The sequence below is a fragment of the Nerophis lumbriciformis genome, linkage group LG05 (assembly GCF_033978685.3).
Source record: "Nerophis lumbriciformis linkage group LG05, RoL_Nlum_v2.1, whole genome shotgun sequence".
NCBI lineage: Eukaryota > Metazoa > Chordata > Actinopteri > Syngnathiformes > Syngnathidae > Nerophis > Nerophis lumbriciformis.
The window spans coordinates 11,630,001-11,653,973 of record NC_084552.2 but is presented as its reverse complement, the minus strand read 5'-3'; the positions used below and the strand labels follow the sequence as shown (position 1 = coordinate 11,653,973).

General features: G+C 38.4%; 1 protein-coding gene across 2 annotated transcripts in view; it reads left to right on the top strand.

Annotated features, from left to right (window-relative positions):
- slc38a4 (solute carrier family 38 member 4) overlaps window positions 1–23,973 on the top strand; it is a 161,053-nt gene that overhangs the window by 41,928 nt on the left and 95,152 nt on the right. The window contains exon 1 of one of the 2 annotated variants that reach the window (XM_061961287.1): window positions 9,903–10,017. The exons of the other annotated variant lie outside the window; for it this stretch is intronic. The gene's annotated coding sequence lies outside the window, so the exon portion shown is untranslated. Of the gene's footprint in view, window positions 1–9,902; window positions 10,018–23,973 lie in introns of those variants that run through there. 2 annotated transcript variants of the gene reach the window in all.

The following is a 23,973-nucleotide window of genomic DNA, read 5'->3' as shown; positions in this document are numbered from 1 at the left end:
CTTCCCCATCAACAACAATGCTAATCAAGCAGACTTCGTGAGAGACAACAACGATTACTTTGGGAACAATTGTTGGTGCACTATTGCACCAAGAAAAATTCATAGTTTGTGAACCCGTTCTCAAACAATGGCAATAAAAACTATTCTGATTATGATTATGATTCAGAACCTTATATTTTTGAGACCGAACACAAAGAGGATGAGCAATAAGTTTTAGAAGTGCTAAACAGATGTAGCTTTATTGTGACACTATAGCATTAGCAGCATGGCTAGGTACTAAACATAAAAACTAACCATAACGAACCATGATAAAACAAACGTTTTCTGTAATATTTCCACTGTCGCTGGGTTGCCGAGCGACGGGACGCTTACATAATTCCGTTTAGATGAAGATTCAATCACAATCCTCACGATTTGTGTGTCTTTCTCGCCATCTCGGGGGATGTGAAAGTGGACCAGCCTGTGGCCATTTTGAGAGATAATGATGAAGCCAGATCACGTGATCATGTGACGTAGAGGAGTATCCACAGATCCCTTCCCCATCAACAACAATGCTAATCAAGCAGACTTTGTGAGAGACAACAACGATTACTTTGGGAACAATTATGATTCAGAACCTTATATTTTTGAGCCCGAACACAAAGAGGATGAGCAATAAGTTTTAGAAGTGCTAAACAGATATAGCTTTATTGTGACACTATAGCATTAGCAGCATGGCTAGGTGCTGAACATAAAAACTAACCATAACGAACCATGATAAAACAAGCTTTCTGTAATATTTCCACTCTCGCTGGGATGCCGAGCGACGGGACGCTCACATAATTCCGTTTAGATGAAGATTCAATCACAATCCTCACGATGTGTGTGTCTTTCTCGCCATCACGGGGGATGTGAAAGTGGACCAGCCTGTGGCCATTTTGAGAGATAATGATGAAGCCAGTCACGTGATCATGTGACGTAGAGGAGTATCCACAGATCCCTTCCCCATCAACAACAATGCTAATCAAGCAGACTTTGTGAGAGACAACAACGATTACTTTGGGAACAATTATGATTCAGAACCTTATATTTTTGAGACTGAACACAAAGAGGATGAGCAATAAGTTTTAGAAGTGCTAAACAGATATAGCTTTATTGTGACACTATAGCATTAGCAGCATGGCTAGGTGCTGAACATAAAAACTAACCATAACGAACCATGATAAAACAAGCTTTCTGTAATATTTCCACTCTCGCTGGGATGCCGAGCGACGGGACGCTCACATAATTCCGTTTAGATGAAGATTCAATCACAATCCTCACGATGTGTGTGTCTTTCTCGCCATCACAGGGGATGTGAAAGTGGACCAGCCTGTGGCCATTTTGAGAGGTAATGATGAAGCCAGTCACGTGATCACGTGACGTAGAGGAGTAACCACAGATCCCTTCCCCATCAACAACAATGCTAATCAAGCAGACTTCGTGAGAGAAAACAAAGATTACTTTGGGAACAATTATGATCCAGAACCTTATATTTTTGAGCCCGAACACAAAGAGGACGAGCAATACGTTTTAGAAGTGCTAAACAGATGTAGCTTTATTGTGACACTATAGCATTAGCAGCATGGCTAGGTGCTAAACATACAAACTAATCATAACGAACCATGATAAAACAAGCTTTCTGTAATATTTCCACTCTCGCTGGGATGCCGAGCGACGGGACGCTCACATAATTCCGTTTAGATGAAGATTCAATCACAATCCTCACGATGTGTGTGTCTTTCTCGCCATCACGGGGGATGTGAAAGTGGACCAGCCTGTGGCCATTTTGAGAGGTAATGATGAAGCCAGTCACGTGATCACGTGACGTAGAGGAGTAACCACAGATCCCTTCCCCATCAACAACAATGCTAATCAAGCAGACTTCGTGAGAGAAAACAAAGATTACTTTGGGAACAATTATGATCCAGAACCTTATATTTTTGAGCCCGAACACAAAGAGGACGAGCAATACGTTTTAGAAGTGCTAAACAGATGTAGCTTTATTGTGACACTATAGCATTAGCAGCATGGCTAGGTGCTAAACATACAAACTAATCATAACAAACCATGATAAAACACACACTTTCTGTAATATTTCCACTCTCGCTGGGTTGCCGAGCGACAGGACGCTCACATAATTCCGTTTAGATGAAGATTCAATCACAATCCTCACGATTTGTGTGTCTTTCTCGCCATCACAGGGCATGTGAAAGTGGACCAGCCTGTGGGTCCATGGCCACATTGGTCTACTAGCAGGGGAGAGATGCATGAATCATAATCTAGAATTTACTTTTAGCACGTTTGAGACCAAGGAGAAGCAGCCGTCGGCTCAGTGTGTCAACAATACCAGAATAAGCTAGCATTAGCTCACTGCTATTAATGCGTCGCTAAAATAGTCCGTCTGCGTTAGCACTTATAATAACAATATCACTCATATTTGGTTCATTTTCAGGTCACGACATGTAAATGGAGTATTGTTGGAACTTTCTGGATGTTTTTAGAGAGTATAATGAGAGGACCCTCCATTTGTTGACTCAATTGTTAAATATTTACTTAACATTTAGAATGCATTTGTGTTCTTGGGTTACATAAGGATTGTGAATGATAAACAGAACATCTCTTTCCAATTTTTGCGTATTTCCAGTATGACTGATCTAATAATATGGTCAGAGTGCAGAAGTCAATCTCAGAAAATTGCCAAAGGTATTCACAATGGCTGACTGAATTTGTGGCATTTTGTGATGTTTAAACAGTGTTTTCACATACTTTGCAGATTGTAAACACAATTGTATATGTTTAATGGATACAATCAAACACAATTAAGCATATAGAGTCAACTTGTTTTTACACTCTACTGCTATTTTACAGTTAAGACAATCAAAGACGTTCTAGGGCCCGAGCAGCATTTGTATCTGTTCCGCATTTTTTTCACCAACTTCCATCGCATTTTTGAGGCCTTTACATGCTGAAAAATTACAAGTAATTTATTTGTATTTATTTTAGGGAGTTGAATTGAGTGTACTGCCTTTACTATTGTATTAGGCAAGTACCCAACATACCATATTTGGTCATTTAGGGGACATCATTGTAATTAAATAATATCATAAAACATTTTCCTTTTTCTTTTCTTTTTTACTTTGTTACATTTGTTTTTTACATGAATGTGTTAGAGCAGTGGTTCTCAAATGGGGGTACGCGTACCCCTGGGGGTAATTGAAGGTATGCCGAGGGGTACGTGAGATTTTTTTTTAATATTCTAAAAATAGCAACAATTCAAAAATCTTTTATAAATATAAATAAAAACCTATCTTTTTTTCCAAATAGTTCAAGAAAGACCACTACAAATGAGCAATATTTTGAACAATACAATTTAATAAATCAGAAACTGATGACATAGTGCTGTATTTTACTTCTTTATCTCTTTTTTTCAACCAAAAATGCTTTGCTCTGATTAGGGGGTACTTGAATTGAAAAAAAATTCACAGGGGGTACATCACTGAAAAAAGGTTGAGAACCATTGGGCTATTCCATTCATTACCATAAACCCAGAGTTTCCCCCATGCCATGACGGTTTGACCCTCACTAAAATGTCTGTCAAAAAGAACTGTGAAAAGAAATGCAACAATGCAATATTCAGTGTTGACAGCTAGCTTTTTTGTGGATATGTTCCATAAATATTGATGTTAAAGATTTATTTTTTTGTGAAGAAATATTTAGAATTAAGTTCATGAATCCAGATGGATCTCTATTACAATCCCCAAAGAGGGCACTTTAAGTTGATGATTACTTCTATGTGTAGAAATCTTTATTTATAATTGAATCACTTGTTTATTTTTCAACAAGTTTTTAGTTATTTGTATATCTTTTTTTCCAAATAGTTCAAGAAAGACCACTACAAATGAGCAATATTTTGCACTGTTATACAATTTAATAAATCAGAAACTGATGACGTAGTTCTGTATTTTACTTCTATATCTCTTTTTTTCAACCAAAAATGCTTTGCTCTGATTAGGGGGTACTTGAATTAAAAACATGTTCACAGGGGGTACATCACTGAAAAAAGGTTGAGAACCCATTATAACTCTACAGGCATATGTCAGCTGATAATTGTATATAGTTTGTTGTATAAAACAATATTATTTGGACACGTTTAAGACGCCAACATATAATGTAGCTAAAATACAACAAAACTACAGTTAAATATGATACTTTGCTGGTATCATATACAGGATTTTAGGGTTTTAGGAAATAGCGCCTTTCTGAGTTGCAATGTATTTTCCGCGTGGTGACCTTACAGTAAATGCTCAGGAGACTTTATCCACAATGTTGAAAAAAGAAAAAGAAAAAAGAATAACATTGAACTGAAGGGATTCAACTCTCATGTGAGATTTTACAGCGAGTTTCTGTTAAAGAGATCGTGAACTTGAGACGTGAGCGCAGAGATTTATGTGGGGTTCAATCAAGCACTTTTTTTTTCTTACTTCCTGTAAATGTTCCTACAGGAAATATCTTCAGCTTTTTCTACGCAGTACAGTATGCATTGTGTACTGTGACGTCTCATCATATTTACACCCTTCATAATGTTTGGACAAACATGTTTTACTACTCCTAGTCTAGGATTTCACTGAAAAAAACGTAAAGAGCATCTCATTAAGTTGAACAAAAATTCATCATTGAGATAAAAAAATAATATGTGTCCTCAATGTGAGTTTACTATGATTTTAGGTCATTTTTGATGAGAACAATTCCTAAAAAGCCAAAATTATTTGGATAAACTTGATCAAGTTGTGTCCAAAGGATTAGTACTTTATCAATCAATCAATGTTTAGACTTAGACTTCCTTTTCATTGTCATTCAAATTTGAACTTTACAGCACAGATAAGAACGAAATTTCGTTACATAAGCTCATGGTAGTTCAGGATAAAAAAGCAATACGGTGCATATATAAATAAATAAATATATAAATAAATATATATATATAATAAATAAATATATATAAATATACATATAAAATAAATAAATATATGTAAATATATATAAATAAATAAATAGATTACTGTAAAGATAAATATATTGCGGTCTTCTCCAAGGTTTCTCATAGTCATTCACATCGACGTCCCACTGGGGTGAGTTTTTCCTTGCCCTTATGTGAGCTCTGTACCGAGGATGTCGTTGTGGCTTGTGCAGCCCTTTGAGACACTTGTGATTTAGGGCTATATAAAATAAACATTGATTGATTGATTGAAGAGTCTTACGGCCTGAGGGAAGAAGCTGTTACAGAACCTGGAGGTTCTGCTTCGGAGGCTGCGGAACCTCTTTCTAGAGTCCAGCAGTGAAAACAGTCCTTGGTGGGGGTGGGAGGAGTCTTTGCAGATTTTCTGAGCCCTGGTCAGGCAGCGGCTTTTTGCCATCTCCTGGATAGGAGGAAGAGGAGTCCTGATGATCTTTTCCGCCGTCCTCACCACTCTCTGGAGAGACTTCCAGTCTGAGGCATTGCAGGCTCCAGTCCAGACAGAGATGCAGGTGGTCTCTATAGTGCCTCTGTAGAATGTGCTGAGAATGGGGGGAGAGAGCTGCGCTCTTTTCATCCAACGCAAAAAGTGCATGCGCTGCTGATCTCTTTTTACAAGAGCTCCAGTGTGTAGGGACCAGGTCATATTGTCAGTTATCTGCACCCCCAGGAACTTGGTGCTGCTTACTATCTCCACTGCTGTGCCGTTGATGTAGAGTGGAGCGTGGCTGGAGTGGTGCTTCCTGAATTCAACGATGATCTCCTTGGTCTTGTTGACATTCAGGACCAGGTTGTTGGTTCTGCATCAGTCAACCAGATGTTTCACCTCCTCCCTGTAGTCCATGTCATTGTTGTCACGGATGAGGTCCACTACTGTCGTGTCGTCCGCATACTTCACAATGTGGTTAGTAGTGGACCTGACGCAGCAGTCATGGGTCATCAACGTGAACAGCAGTGGACTCAGGACGCAGCCCTGGGGGGAGCCGGTGCTCAGGGAGATGGCACTGGAGGGGTTGTTGACCACTCTCACAGATTGGGGTCTGTCTGTGAGGAAGTCAAGCAGCCAGTTGCAAAGGGGGGTACTGAATCCAAGGGGGGCCAGTTTGCTCACCAAGTGCTGCGGGATGATGGTGTTGAATGCTGAGCTGAAGTCCAGGAACAACATCCGCACGTGTGTGTCCTTTCCTTCCAGATGTTCTAAGCTCAGGTGGAGTGCAGAGGAGATGGCGTCCTCTGTGGAGCGGTTAGGGCGATAAGCAAACTGGTATGGGTCGAATGTGGGGGGAAGTCTGGAGACAATATATTCCTTTACCAGCCTCTCGAAGCACTTCATTATGATGGGGGTGAGTGCAACGGGGCGGTAATCATTGAGGGAGGAGATTGTGGGTTTTTTTGGCACTGGAATGATTGTGGCCGTCTTAAAACATGATGGTACCACAGCCTGGGTCAGCGAGATGTTGAAGATGTCTGTGAGAACCCCAGCCAGCTGGTCTGCACATCCCTTAAGCACCTTGCCCGGAATGTCATCAGGTCCCGGTGCTTTCCGGGGGTTCACTCTCCTCAGGGTTTTCCGGACATTTGCTATATCCAGGTTGAGCGGCTGCTCATCAGGGCGAGGGATGGATTTTCTCGCCGGAGTGGTGTTAAGTGCCTCAAACCTTGCAAAGTAGTTGTCAAGGTCATCCAGGAAGCTGATAGTGTTGTCACAGGGACAGGGAGCAGCTTTATAGTCCGTGATGACCTATATGCCCTGCCACATTCGTCTAGTGTTTGTAGGGTTCTCAAAGATGTCCTGCACTTTCTGACTGTGAGCACGCTTTGCAACCTTAATGGCACGGTTCAGGTAAGTTCTGGCTGATTTTAATGCCACCATGTCGCCAGACTTGAAAGCATTGTTCCGAGCCTTCAGCATTGCACGTACCTCACTGTTCATCCAGGGTTTCTCGTTGGCCCGTGTGGGGATGTTCTTGATCACACTGACATCCTCCATGCACTTCTGAATGTATGCGGACACAGACTCTGCATACTCCTCCACACATGTTAATATTATTAAGTTTATATTACATGTTATTATGAATGTTACTAGATACTACATATATACTTACATCATGTAAATACTATGTTATTATGAATGTTACTACATTACATATATACTTACATCATGTATATATTACATGTTATTATGAATGTTACTAGATACTACATATATACTTACATCATGTATATATTACATGTTATTATGAATGTTACTACATTACATATATACTTACATCATGTATATATTACATGTTATTATAAATGTTACTACATGATTGCTGAATTTCCCCTAGGGATCAATAAAGTACTTTCTATTCTATTCTATTCATGACATATATACTTACATCATGTATATATTACATGTTATTATGAATGTTACTAGATACTACATATATACTTACATCATGTATATATAACATGTTATTATGAATGTTACGAGATACTACATATATACTTACAGTGTGTATATATTACATGTTATTATGAATGTTACTAGATACTACATATATACTTACAGTGTGTATATAAAAGGTTTTTAGAGTGCTTTATAGGTGGAATAGAGCGACTCTCATTCCCTCCGTTGTAAGCTGACCCTTGCTAGTGTTTGTTTATGATTTAGATTGCATAAAAAAAAAAATACAAACCCCGTTTCCATATGAGTTGTGAAATTGTGTTAGATGTAAATATAAACGAAATACAATGATTTGCAAATCATTTCCGACCCATATTCAGTTGAATATGCTACAAAGACAACATATTTGATGTTCAAACTCATAAAAAAAATTTTTTGTTGCAAATAATCATTAACTTTAGAATTTGATGCCAGCAACACGTGACAAAGAAGTTGGGAAAGGTGGCAATAAATACTGATGAAGTTGAAGAATGCTCATCAAACACTTATTTGGAACATCCCACAGGTGAACAGGCAAATTGGGAACAGGTGGGTGCCATGATTGGGTATAAAAGTAGATTCCATTAAATACTCAGTCATTCACAAACAAGGATGGGGTGAGGGTCACTACTTTGTCAACAAATGCATGAGCAAATTGTTGAACAGTTTAAGAAAAACCTTTCTCAACCAGCTATTGCAAGGAATTTAGGGATTTCACCATCTACGGTCCGTAATATCATCAAAGGGTTCAGATAATCTGGAGAAATCACTGCACGTAAGCAGCTAAGCCTGTGACCTTCGATCCCTCAGGCTGTACTGCATCAACAAGCGACATCAGTGTGTAAAGGATATCACCACATGGGCTCAAGAACACTTCAGAAACCCACTGTCAGTAACTACAGTTGGTTGCTACATCTGTAAGTACAAGTTAAAACTCTCCTATGCAAGACGAAAATCGTTTATCAACAACACCCAGGAATGCCGTCGGCTTCGCTGGGCCTGAGCTCATCTAAGATGGACTGATACAAAGTGGAAAAGTGTTCTGTGGTCTGACGAGTCCACATTTCAAATTGTTTTTGGAAACTGTGGACGTCGTGTCCTCCGGACCAAAGAGGAAGGGAACCATCCGGATTGTTATAGGCGCAAAGTGTAAAAGGCAGCATGTGTGATGGTATGGGGGTGTATTAGTGCCCAAGACATGGGTAACTTGCACATCTGTGAAGGCGCCATTAATGCTGAAAGGTACATACAGGTTTTGGAGCAACATATGTAGCCATCCAAGCAACGTTACCATGGACGCCCCTGCTTATTTCAGCAAGACAATGCCAAGCCACGTGTTACATCAACGTGGCTTCATAGTAAAAGAGTGCGGGTACTAGACTGGCCTGCCTGTAGTCCAGACCTGTCTCCCATTGAAAATGTGTGGCGCATTATGAAGCCTAAAATACCACAACGGAGACCCCCGGACTGTTGAACAACTTAAGCTGTACATCAAGCAAGAATGGGAAATAATTCCACCCGAGAAGCTTAAAAAATGTGTCTCCTCAGTTCCCAAACGTTTACTGAGTGTTGTTAAAAGGAAAGGCCATGTAACACAGTGGTGAACATGCCCTTTCCCAACTACTTTGGCACGTGTTGCAGCCATGAAATTCTAAGTTAATTATTATTTGCAAAAAAAAAAAAATTAAGTTTATGAGTTTGAACATCAAATATGTTGTCTTTGTAGTGCATTCAATTGAATATGGGTTGAAAAGGATTTGCAAATCATTGTATTCCGTTTATATTTACATCTAACACAATTTCCCAACTCATATGGAAACGGGGTTTGTACATCGTGTATACATTACATGTTATTATGAATGTTACTAGATACTACATATATACATACATCATGTATATAATACATGTTATTGTGAATGTTACTACATTACATATATACTTACAGTGTGTACATAAAAGGTTTTTAGAGCGCTTTATAGGCGGAAGAGAGCGACTCTCATTCCCTCCATTGTTTGCTGACCCTTGCTAGTGTTTACTTACGATTTAGAATGCATTAAAAAAAATTTAAATAGAAAAACAAGTATTTGTTCTTGTCTTACATAAAAATTGTGAATGATAGACAGAATTGCCAAAAAAAAAGAGTGCAGTTTCCCCTTTAACTTTGTCAGGAATGTCTTGTCCAACGTGGCCAGAAGGAATGTAAACAAAACATTATTTATAATCTGATGAAAATCAGACTATAAATAAGAAAAAAAATGTGATTCGTATGTAAGGTTATGAAAGAAAAATGAGCAATTAGGATCTTTGTACCCGTGTGTGTGTGTGTGTGTGTGTGTGTGTGTGTGTGTGTGTGTGTGAGGGTGGGGGTGGGGGGTGGGGGGGATACTGGGACCCCCCCAGTATGTAACAAGAAGCTTCGGTCATGACGTCATCACATGCACATGGAAATTTCCACTCCGTCTCCTTGCCTGTTAAATGGGAAGGGTCCCCATCTCCTGTTTCCACCAGTCCTCCTTCTCCTGCCGCCGCCGCCCGCACACTCGCATCTTTTAATCGGGTAAGACCTTTTAAATCCTACCTCTTCATCACGCTGTTCACCGGCAGCGTCTTCAAACATTCCCCTTTCACGGACGCACAACAAACACGCGTGTTGCTGTTGCACGCCGTGGACTTGGGCGGAAGTGTTTGAAAGGGAATGTTTTTATGAATGCAACAGTCTCTCCCCGCAGGGTGTCGGCGCAACAACCATAATAATAATAATAATAATAACGCGGTTTATTGTGAATTTTGCATGAAAATGAATATTAGTGCGTATTTTTGTCCTGTTTTTGATGCCACGTCCTGCCTGGCTTTGCACGCCTGTGGAACAAAACAAAAGTCTGCGTCACATGTCGAGCCTCAAACTGCGTTTAATGTTGACGCTTCTTCATATATTCTCATGTGGTGCTGCTTTATTGCTATTATTAATGTTGCTTGCGCAAATAAATCGCATCTTTTCGTTGTTTTGTGCGAAATAAAGGAGTTAATAGTGCAGTTATCACAAATTGCAATATTGAATGCGAATTACTGGGCAGGGTTTACTTTCCCTTCAACAACAACAACACTACTGATAATGGCAGACTTGCTGAGAGACAACAAAGGATCCAGAAACTTCTATTTTTGAGCCTGAATATAAGGAGGATGACCTACAAGTTTTAGAAGCAGTGTGCTAAACAGACGCAACTTTAGTCAAACACTAAGCATCATGTAGCAGTATTGCTAAGAGCTAAACAAGATATACAAATATAATAAAACAATCACTTACTGTACAATGTCTGCTGTCACTTATCAGAAATTGCAATATTGAATGCTAATTATTGGGCAGGGTTCACTTTCCCTTCAACAACAACAACACTCCTGATAATGGCAGACTTGCTGAGAGACAACAAAGGATCCAGAAACTTCTATTTTTGAGCCTGAATATAAGGAGGATGACCTACAAGCTTTAGAAGCTGTGTGCTAAACAGACGCAACTTTAGTCAAACACTAAGCATCATGTAGCAGTATTGCTAAGTGCTGAACAAGATATAAAAATATAATAAAACAACCACTGTACAATGTCTGCTCTCACTTATCACAAATTGCAATATTGAATGTGAATTACTTGGCAGGGTTCACTTTCCCTTCAACAACAACAACAACACTACTGATAATGGCAGACTTGCTGAGAGACAACAAAGGATCCAGAAACTTATATTTTTGAGCCTGAGTATAAGGAGGATGACCTACAAGTTTTAGAAGCTGTGTGCGAAACAAATGCAACTTTAGTCAAACACTAAGCATCATGTAGCAGTATTGCTAAGTACTAAACAAGATATAAAAATATAATAAAACAATCACTGTACAATGTCTGCTCTCACTTATCACAAATTGCAATATTGAATGTGAATTACTGGGCAGGGTTCACTTTCCCTACAACAACAACACTACTGATGATGGCAGACTTGCTGAGAGACAACAAAGGATCCAGAAACTTCTATTTTTGAGCCTGAGTATAAGGAGGATGACCTACAAGTTTTAGAAGCTGTGTGCGAAACAGACGCAACTTTAGTCAAACACTGAGCATCATGTAGCAGTATTGCTAAGTACTAAACAAAATATGCAAATATAATGAAACAATCACTTACTGTACAATGTCTGCTCTCACTTATCACAAATTGCAATATTCAATGCGAATTACTGGGCAGCGTTCACTTTCCCTTCAACAACAACAACAACACTACTGATAATGGCAGACTTGCTGAGAGGCAACAAAGGATCCAGAAACTTCTATTTTTGAGCCTGAATATAAGGAGGATGACCTACAAGTTTTAGAAGCTGTGTACTAAACAGGCGCAACTTTAGTCAAACACTAAGCATCATGTAGCAGTATTGCTAAGTGCTAAACAAGATATAAAGATATAATAAAACAATCACTGTACAATGTCTGCTATTGTAGCAGTATTGCTAAGTACTAAACAAGATAAACAAATATAATAAAACAATCACTTACTGTACAATGTCTGCTCTCACTTATCAGAAATTGCAATAATGAATGCTAATTATTGGGCAGGGTTCACTTTCCCTTCAACAACAACAACAACACTCCTGATAATGGCAGACTTGAAGAGAGACAACAAAGACTACTTTGGGACAAATGACGATCCAGAAACTTCTATTTTTGAGCCTGAATATAAGGAGGATGATCTACAAATTTTAGAAGCTGTGTGCTAAACAGACGCAGCTTTAGTCAAACGCTAAGCATCATGTAGCAGTATTGCTAACTACTAAAGAAGATATAGAAATATAATAAAACAATCACTTACTGTACAATAACTGCTCTCATTGGGATAAAGACTGATGGGAGGTTTATATCTTCCAGTTTACATGAACAATTCATAATAATCCTCACAAAGGGTTAAAATAAGTGGGTTTTTTTTTGTGTCTTTCTCGCCATCTCCGGGTCAAAGTTGACCAACTTGTGGGTTTATGTCCACAACTTTCTACTATCTAGGTGAGAGGCAGGATTTATAATCTAACTTTCACCAACTAATCCTGGCAGACTTGATGAGAGACAACAAAGACTACTTTGGGACAAATTATGATCCAGAAACTTCTATTTTTGAGCCTGAATATAAGGAGGATGATCTACAAATTTTAGAAGCTGTATGCTAAACAGACACAGCTTTAGTCAAACACTAAGTATCATGTAGCAGTATTGCTAAGTGCTAAACAAGATATACAAACATAATAAAATAATCACTTACTGTACAATGTCTGCTCTCACTGGGATAAAGACTGATGGGATGTTTGTATCGCCCCCTTTACTGCTGCACAAATACATCCTGCCAAGTCGCATCTTTTTCATGTTTTGTGCAAAATAAAGGAGTTAATAGTATAGTTGTCACAAATTGCAATATTGAATGCAAATTATTGGACTTTCGGGGAAACGTTTGTACTTAAACTTGCATGTTTAGTTTAAACAGGAGGTCTTAACACTGAATTAGTCATCTTACTCTTTTGAATCGTATGCAATAATTATATCTAACCTACTTACAGTTCAAAAGGCTAAACCAGAGCTGTACCGGTACTAAAAATGTATTTCCATACTTTTCTAAATAAAGGGCACCACAAAAAATGACATTATTGGCTTTATTTTAGCAAAAAAAATCTTAGGGTACATTAAACTTATTGCAATCGGACAACAATTTTGACCTTAAATAAAATAGTGAACATACGAGACAACTTTTATTAGTAAGTAAACAGACAATGACTACTAATTTAGCTGTTGACGTATGCAGTAACATATTGTGTCATTTATACACCTATTATTTTGTCTACATTATTAAGGACAAGTGGTAGGAAATGAATTATTAACCTACTTGTTCATTTGCTGTCAATATCTGCTTATTTTCTGTTTTAACATGTTCTATCTACACTTCTGTTAAAATATAATAATCACTTATTCTTCTCTTCTTTGATACTTTACATTAGTTTTGGATGATACCACAAATTTAGGTATCGATCCGATACCTAGCAGTTACAGGATCATACATTGGTCATATTCAAGTTTGAGTGTGAGTTTATAACCATAACATACATTTAAAAAAAAAGGAAAAAAGATTTTGTGATGATAAAAAATGTCGATGTAATCATAGTAGTATCTACTAGATACGCTCTTGTACTTGTTATTATTACAGTTGATCAGGTGTAGATCCACCCAGGGCGTTTGTTTACATTGTGATGCCGGTGAGCTATTGTATCCTCCTACGGTGTTTAGTGAAGCATGTTTAGCTATTCCTCGTCCTCCAGTGATAATGATAATTGTAAGAAACCTACTTTATTTGTCGCCATGGAGGTGAGGATTAGTGATTTAGGAGTAGCTAAAACACTGCGGACTGCGGATGCCATGTCTTAAAGCACCTCCTCCTGAGGTTATAACTTCACCTTTATCTTTAGTTCTTTTCTGTCTACACACTGTGTCTGCTTGTAAGTACGCTGTGTGTGTGCGCTGCCAAACATGCTCCTCTGCTCGTGAAACCAGAAATGTCACGACCTGACGACGGCGAGCCGTCATGCCTGTTAAAAAAAGGGCGGGGACCGGTACTTTTTAGAGGCGGTGTAGTACCGAATATGATTCACCTGTACTAGTACAGGTATACCGTACAACCCTTCAATGTACCACTAAAACACATTTTGGATACAGTGCGTCTCCCCACAAAACACTGCAAACCGCACTAATGAACATGTTGTTCGATTGAGGCGGACTATTTAAGACGGTATACAAACGGTGTGGCAGATGTCAAAAAGCACGACCTGAAGTGTGAAAAAGGACCGCAAGTTTTCTGAATCGTTACGTTTACAAACCTTCACCTACATTTTCCATATTGTTCCATTGTGTGGCCTCTCCCCACTTTTCTGCAACATGTTTATTCTGGTCTTAAGCCAGTACGAAGCAACACACCCTGGCCCCACACACACACACACACACACACGCGTATACGCGGGGAGTGTGACTGCTCTTGACCGGACACAAAGAAAGACGAGGTTGAGCTGAAAGAATGCAGAGGAAGGACATCTTGGACATATTTGAGTGGCATGTTCAGCCTGTCATTGACTCTCCCTGGCTGCTATAAATACTTGTCCTGCCTAATATATACATATGCATATACATGTATACTAGGTAGGTCAAAAATAGGGACTTAACTCATGTAAATAATCACAAATATATTGCATTCATCAAGTATGTAGGCGGATGAATCCCTCTTTATTTGTGTGTCATACAATCAGTGACCAGGTGAATGCTTACTTCAGTGTAGGGTTGTACATATACTATACCCGTACTAAAAAAAAAGTACCGCGGTACTAATGAATGAAAGGTATTATGATGCCTTTAAAGTAGCAGTAGAGTATAAAAACAAGTTGACTTTATATGAATCATATTCGGTACTATACTGCCCTTTAAAAATTCAAGATATAGGTGAAGTTATAACACTGAAACACCTTCAGAAAGAGGTGCTTTAAGCCAGTGTTTTAGCTACTTCTAAATCACTAATCCTTGTCTCCATGGCGACAAATAAAATAAGTTTCTTACAAGTATTATTATCACTGGCGGACGAGGAATAGCTAAACATGCTTCACTACAGGAGGATAGAATAGCTCACTGGCGTCACAATGTACAAACCCCGTTTCCATATGAGTTGGGAAATTGTGTTAGATGTAAATATAAACGGAATACAATGATTTGCAAATAATTTTCAACCCATATTCAGTTGAATATGCTACAAAGACAAGATATTGATGTTCAAACTCATAAACTTTATTTTTTTTTGAAAATAATAATTAACTTAGAATTTCATGGCTGCAACACGTGCCAAAGTAGTTGGCATGTTCACTTTTAACAACACTCAGTAAATGTTTGGGAACTGAGGAGACACATTTTTTAAGTTTCTCGGGTGGAATTCTTTCCCATTCTTGCTTGATGTACAGCTTAAGTTGTTCAACAGTCCGGGGGTCTCCGTTGTGGTATTTTAGGCTTCATAATGCGCCACACATTTTCAATGGGAGACAGGTCTGGACTACAGGCAGGCCAGTCTAGTACCCGCACTCTTTTACTATGAAGCCACGTTGATGTAACACGTGGCTTGGCATTGTCTTGCTGAAATAAGCAGGGGCGTCCATGGTAACGTTGCTTGGATGGCAACATATGTTGCTCCAAAACCTGTATGTACCTTTCAGCATTAATGGTGCCTTCACAGATGTGTAAGTTAGCCATGTCTTGGGCACTAATACACCCCCATACCATCACAGATGCTGCCTTTTACACTTTGACCCTATAACAATCCTGATGGTTCTTTTCCTCTTTGGTCCGGAGGACACGGCGTCCACAGTTTCCAAAAACAATTTGACATGTGGACTCGTCAGACCACAGAACACTTTTCCACTTTGTATCAGTCCATCTTAGATGAGCTCAGGCCCAGCGAAGCCGACGGCATTTCTGGGTGTTGTTGATAAACGGTTTTCGCCTTGCATAGGAGAGTTTTAACTTGCACTTACAGATGTAGCGACCAACTCTAGTTACTGACAGTGGGTTTCTGAAGTGTTCCTGAGCCCATGTGGTGATATCCTTTACACACTGATGTCGCTTGTTGATGCAGTACAGCCTGAGGGATCGAAGGTCACGGGCTTAGCCGCTTACGTGCAGTGATTTCTCCAGATTCTCTGAACCCTTTGATGATATTACGGACTGTAGATGGTGAAATCCCTTAATTCCTTGCAATAGCTGCTTGAGAAAGGTTTTTCTTAAACTGTTCAACAATTTGCTCACGCATTTGTTGACAAAGTGGTGACCCTCGCCCCATCCTTGTTTGTGAATGACTGAGCATTTCATGGAATCTACTTTTATACCCAATCATGGCACCCACCTGTTCCCAATTAGCCTGTTCACCTGTGGGATGTTCCAAATAAGTGTTTGATGAGCATTCCTCAACTTTATCAGTATTTATTGCCACCTTTCCCAACTTCTTTGTCATGTGTTGCTGGCATCAAATTTTAAAGTTAATGATTATTTGCAAAAAAAAAAATGTTTATCAGTTTGAACATCAAATATGTTGTCTTTGTAGCATATTCAATTGAACATGGGTTGAAATGATTTGCAAATCATTGTATTCCGTTTATATTTACATCTAACACAATTTCCCAACTCATATGGAAACGGGGTTTGTAAACAAAGGCCATGGGTGGATCTACACCTGACATCCACTGTAATGATACCAGGTACAGGAACGTATCTAGTCAATACTACTATGATTACATGTTTTAGCATCACAAAATCTATTTTCATTTAAAAAAAAAAATTCATATTATGTTTATAAACTCAGGAAATATGATGAGGACTTTGAATATGACCAATGTATGATCCTGTAACTACTTGGTATCGTATTGATACCTAAATGTGTGGTATCATCCAAAACTAATGTAAAGTATCAAAGAAGGGAAGAATAAGTGATTATTACATTTTAACAGAAGTGTAGATAGAACATGTTAAAACAGAAAGTAAGCAGATATTAACAGTAAATGAACCATCCATCCATTTTCTACCGCTTGTCCCAACCATCCATCCATCCATTTCTACCGCTTATTCCCTTTTTGGGGTCGCGGGGGGCGCTGGAGCCTATCTCAGCTACAATCGGGCGGAAGGCGGGGTACACCCTGGACAAGTCGCCACCTCATCGCAGGGCCAACACAGATAGACAGACAACATTCACACTCACATTCACACACTAGGGCCAATTTAGTGTTGCCAATCAACTTATCCCCAGGTGCATGTCTTTGGAAGTGGGAGGAAGCCGGAGTACCCGGAGGGAACCCACGCAGTCACGGGGAGAACATGCAAACTCCACACAGAAAGATCCCGAGCCCGGGATTGAACCCAAGACTACTCAGGACCTTCGTATTGTGAGGCAGATGCACTAACCCCTCTGCCACTGTGAAGCCCTTGTCCCAACCAGTAGATTAATAATCCATTTTTCTACCACTTGTCCTTAATAATGTGTACAAAATAATAGGTGTATAAATGACACAATATGTTACTGCATCCGTCAGCAGACAAATTAGGAGCCTTTGTTTGTTTACTTACTACTAAAAGACAAGTTGTCTAATATCTTATTTATGGGCAAATTGGGCAGCACATCTAGAAGAACAGCTGAAAGGCAACACGTCAGAGTGGTCAGGTGACCCTTCTGATTAAGACTGCAGATAACAGTCCACACGTGCCAGGTAAAAAATTCCATCTAATATACCGAAAATATAGTCTGATAACAAGAAAATTTGAAAAGTGTAAAAAAAAAAAAATTAAATCATGACTTTCTTTGTAGTCCCCCTTTTATTGAAACGTATTAAAATACATTTTGGTACAGATACCAAAATATTGGTATATAACACTTTAATATAACGCGAGGTTTCTGGCAGATTTCACATCACAATAAACTCATAAAGACTTTAGATTAAACTGTTAGAAAATAAATGACATGCTTTTAAGTAAAACCTAAAAAAAATGTTCTGAGACATATAGTATGTTGTGAAATGAGTTATTTCCACATACATTTTGTAAAAAAAAAAAAAATTATTGACATACGTTTGTCGTTTAGGCAGTAAAACGGCTGATCAAACAAAACAGAAGTCATGGTGAGAATTATGTGAGCATTGTAATGACTTTTATTTGCAGCATACAAACCCCGTTTCCATATGAGTTGGGAAATTGTGTAAGATGTAAATATAAACGGAATACAATGATTTGCAAATCCTTTTCAACCCATATTCAGTTGAATATGCTACAAAGACAAGATATTTGATGTTCAAACTCATAAACTTTATTTTTTTTTGCAAATAATAATTAACTTAGAATTTCATGGCTGCAACACGTGTCAAAGTAGTTGGGAAAGGGCATGTTCACCACTGTGTTACATCACCTTTTCTTTTAACAACACTCAATAAACGATTGGGAACTGAGGAAACTAATTGTTGAAGCTTTGAAAGTGGAATTCTTTCCCATTCTTGTTTTATGTAGAGCTTCAGTCGTTCAACAGTCCGGTGTCTCCGCTGTCGTATTTTACACTTCATAAAGCGCCACACATTTTCGATGGGAGACAGGTCTGGACTGTAGGCGGGCCAGGAAAGTACCCGCACTCTTTTTTTACGAAGCCATGCTGTTGTATCACGTGCTGAATGTGGCTTGGCATTGTCTTGCTGAAATAAGCAGGGGCGTCCATGAAAAATAGGGTGCTTAGATGGCAGCATGTGTTGTTCCAAAACCTGTATGTACCTTTCAGCATTAATGGTGCCTTCACAGATGTGTAAGTTACCCATGCTTTGGGCACTAATGCACCCCCATACCATCACGAGAAGACGGAACGGCACTTCTACTTCCGGTTCAAAGCTTTAAACAGCGGGAAACACTCGTAGACATTCACCCAGCAGCACCTGCAGTGAGCGAACTCGTCCAAAAGATGGCGCCGTAGAGTCGTCGCTTGTGTGTTTTTTTTTTAAACTATTTGCTTTATGGCCGTCACCATAGAAAAATCCGTAAATTAGTTGCACCGTTTTATAAGCCGCAGGGTTCAAAAACTAAGGGATTATAGTCCGGAATTCACAGTATTTACCTTCTTCCATCTAGTAGAAGATCCTTTAAGACAGACCTGGGCAAATTAAGTTGCGTTTTGCTTGATTGTAAAATATGTGGATGGAGAGGGGGTGTGACGTTCATATGTTGTCAATATTCAGTGTTTTATCCTTCATAGTTAATATTGTAAATCTGGGTGTCTCATTCAGTACAAAAAATATAAAATTCCATTCTGCTTTTTCAGACGGTCTGTCATAACGTTTTTAGCGTTTAATCATTTCTACAACTCTTATTTTTTTTGTGATAGTGATTAGAGCACATACTTGTTGGTCACAAAAAAACATTCATGAAGTTTGGTTCTTTTATGAATTTATTATGGGTCTACTGAAAATGTGAGCAAATGTGCTGGGTCAAAAGTATACATACAGCAATGTTAATATTTGCTTACATGTCCCTTGGCAAGTTTACCTGCAATAAGGCGCTTTTGGTAGCCATCCACAAGCTTCTGCTTGAATTTTTGACCACTCCTCTTGACAAAATTGGTGCAGTTCAGCTAAATTTGTTGCTTTTCTGACATGGACTTGTTTCTTCAGCATTGTCCACACCTTTAAGTCAGGACTTTGGGAAGGCCATTCTAAAACCTTCATTCTGTTTATATATATGTGTATATATATACATATATATATATAGCGGCCCCCAGCCCCTTTTTTTCTCTAAATTTGGCCCCCTCGAGTGAAAATAACTGCCCAGGCCTGCTTTAAGCTGTACGTCGCTGGTATAAATAATAAACTGCTCCTCGGAAACACCGACTTGAGGGCTGTCGTGGCGCTGGAAGGGGAAATTTGTTTTCCTCTTTTCGCCCGCCGCTCACTGGTCATAGGTCAGGGGTCAGCCACGGGAGGCCTGCCGTCTCATTTAGATCTTGTAAACACTGTGGGGACCCTCGCCCACGCAGCTGCTCGGGACTCTCAAATCACTTTGCAAAAATGTTTTCCAGCTTGATGCTGACAAGTTCGCACTCGTTTAAACACACTTTTTTTTTTTTTTTTAAATAGAGTTTCCCCAAAACCTTTGTTGACTTTTTAATAATAAAAATCTGTTTATGACTAAAGATGACAACTTCTGTTTGTAAGCTGCTGCTTTTTCTACTTTTTTATGAAGTTCCAAACAAAAAGCTCACTTCCTCACTGGGCTGGGCGATACGGCTGAAAACTGGATTTTATTTCAATCGATATTTATTAATATTTTTATCACTTGAGGAGAAAAATATATGAAATGTAAACATTTTTATTACAAATGTAACTTGTGCGCCTGAATGCAGCTGAGATAGGCTCCAGCACCCCCCGCCACCCCAAAAGGGACAAGCGGTAAAACATGGATGGATGGATGTAACTTTCCTCTGACTATAATCCACTCGGCTATCAAGGCAGAAAGGAAACGTCAACTCAAGCATGGAAAATACTCAATGTCAACAAAATATTACACTTTTTTCTCTTAATACCACAGCCATACACCTTAGAGTCATAAATATGACTTGGAATGTGACACTTGTTAACTGTTAGCGTGCTAACTTTAGCATGCTAGCACGCTGCTAACTTTTTTTTGGCATATTTTACACTGTGCTAACTGTGAGCATGTTTCACATACCAAGTTATGTGACTGTAAGTTGTATGGCTGCGGAATTAGAGAAAAAAGTGTAAAATTTGCACACAAAAAAAGTTAGCACTTTAATGTTAGCATGCTCGTACGCTAACATTAAAGTGCTAACTTTTTTGTGTGCAGATTTGACACTTTTCTGTAATTCCGCAGTCATACAACTTGGAATGTGACACTTGTTAACTGTTAGCATGCTAACTTTAGCATGCTAGCACGCTAACATTAAAGTGCTAACTTTTTTTGGGGCAAATTTTACACTTTGCTAACTGTGAGCATGTTTCACATACCAAGTTATGTGACTAAGTTGTATGGCCGCGGAATTAGAGAAAAAAGTGTAAAGTTTGCACAAAAAAAGTCAGCACTTTAGTGTTAGCATGCTCGTACGCTAACATTAAAGTGCTAACTTTTTTGTGTGCAGATTTGACACTTTTTTTCTGTAATTCAGCAGTCATGCAACTTAGAATGTGACAATTGTTAACTGTTAGCATGCTAACTTTAGCATGCTAGCACGCTAACATTAAAGTGTTAATTTTTTTTGCAAAATTTTACATTTTGCTAACTGTGAGCATGTTTCACATACCAAGTTATGTGACTAAGTTGTATGGCTGCGGAATTAGAGAAAAAAGTGTAAAATTTGCACACACAAAAAGTTAGCACTTTAATGTTAGCGTGCAAGTATCCATCCATTTTCTACCGCTTCTAGCTTTTTGAGCTAATTTTGCAACAGTGTACCCTAGAGTCATATAACTTGGTATGTGACACTTGTTAACTGCTGGCATGTTAATGTTAGCATGCTAGCATACAAACATTAACATGCTAACTTTTTAGCTAAGTTTAGGTTTGTTTCTCCAGTTAGACATACATACATCTTACAGTCGTATAACTTGGCATGTGACACTTATTAACTGCTAGCATGTTAATGTTAGCACAGTAACATTAACATGCTAACTTTTTAGCTAACTTTAAGTTTTTTGTCTCTAATTAGACAGCCATACACCTTACAGTCGTTAAACTTGGTATGTGATACATGCTAACTGTGTGATAGCAGCCCCATCAAAATTTTCTCGGTACTTGAGGCAGTTTGTATCTGTTGTTCTTCTAGATTATATGTAACGTTTACTTTTGGTGGTACAATAAATGCTCGTGTTTTCAAATGAATAAGTAATCGTTATATACGGTGATTATTATTTCTGCCATAGTTGTACAGCCCTACATCAACACTGGATTGCGAGCAACCAACCTCAGTCAGCCTATTGTGGGACTCTTTTTTTAAAAAGAGTGTAATATGCGACGTCAAAGAAAACATGACTTAATGTCTGCTAGTGAGTTTACACTCGCGCTTTCTGTAGAAATAGAAGCGGTGTTTGCTTTTACAGCGCACTGCCTATGCATTTATGCAGGAAAAAGCTTTTGGAGTCATTCTTCAAACCTCATGACAGGCCAAAGAAAACATCACTGAAGTGGAGCCTGTGACTGTGCAGGAGATAAATAAGTCTGGCATGAGCGCGCCACTACAAACAATATGTAATATGACTTATGCACACGCTCCATCATGCGTTACATAACACTGCAGTGGACATGGGTAGATTGTACCGTCCCAGCTTTTCTACCTTCGCACTGTGGTAAACAAATCCTTCCATCGGGATCCCTAGGACTGAACCGTTTAACCCCGAAAGAAAGACGAAAAGCATGCAAGGAATTACGGGTAGTAAAAAAAACAAAAACTGAAACGTTTCTGCTGTCGTCAGAGAAAGGTTGGCAGATCGATACACGGCGATAAGAGATAGGGACGGGTCACAAACAAGGTCAGGACACACCAGGTGCTCGTACAAAAGGCCATGTTTAAGTTGAGGGATCTATCGGCATGTTTGGCACTTTTCAATAGATCAAGGGGGCCCAAACTTTTTTACACTGAGGGCCACAGACTGACAAATCAAAGGCAGTGTTGGCGCTAGGAATTTTCAAGTCATAAAAATGGGGTCCCAAAGTAAACATTTTGGGATCCCACTTTTTTGTAAGCGTTTTGACAACAAATGATAAATGTATGCATTACATCTCACATTCTATATTGTGTTTAGGAAAAAGGTTGTCATAAACGTTATTTAATTCATTAAAAAAATAATACAAAAGAAAACACATTTTTATGCAATGTATTCGGTTATAAACAGTCATTCACTTTCTTCTTTCCTTCATGGATTTAAAGTTTTTTTCTGTATTTTCATTTAATATGCTGTAGGTGTATTTATTTCAGTATAAAAGTGTAAAAAGTTTATTTATATATATATATATATATATATATATATATATATATATATATATACCGGTATATATACAGTGTTTAAAAGTTTGGGCCCCTTGATCTATATGTATGTATGTATATACTGTATATATATATGTATATATATATATATATATATATATATATATATATATATATATTTAAAAGTTTGGGCCCCTTGATCTATATGTATGTATGTATATTTATGTATATACTGTATATATATATATATATATATATATATATATATATATATATATATATATATATATATGTATATATATGTATGTATGTATATACAGTATATACATACATACATAAATATACATACATACATATAGATCAAGGGGCCCAAACTTTTAAACACTGAGGACCACAGACTGACAAATCAAAAGCAGTGTTGGCGCTAGGAATTTTCAAGTCATAAAAATGGGGTCCCACAGTAAAAAAAAAGTTGGGGATCCCGCTTTTGTGTAAGCGTTTTGAAAACAAATGATAAATGTATGCATTACATCTCACATTCTATATTGTGTTTAGGAAATAGGTTGTCATAAACGTTACTTAATTCATTAAAAAAATAATACAAAAGAAAACCTTTTTTTATGCAATGTATTCAGTTATGCTGAATACATAGGTGTCATCGCTTGGTTGGTAGAGTGGCCGTGCCAGCTACTTGAGGGTTCCAGGTTCGATTCCAGCTTCTGCCAACCTAGTCACTGCCGTTGTGTCCTTGGGCAAGACACTTTACCCACACTGGTTTAAATGTAACTTAGATATTGGGTTTCACTGTGTAAAGCGCTTTGAGTCACTAGAGAAAAGCGCTATATAAATATAATTCACTTCACTTATAAACATTCATTCACTTTCTTCTTTCCTTCATGGATCTAAACTTTACCGCTGCTGGTAGGTTTTTTTTCTATATTTTCATTTAATGGTAAATG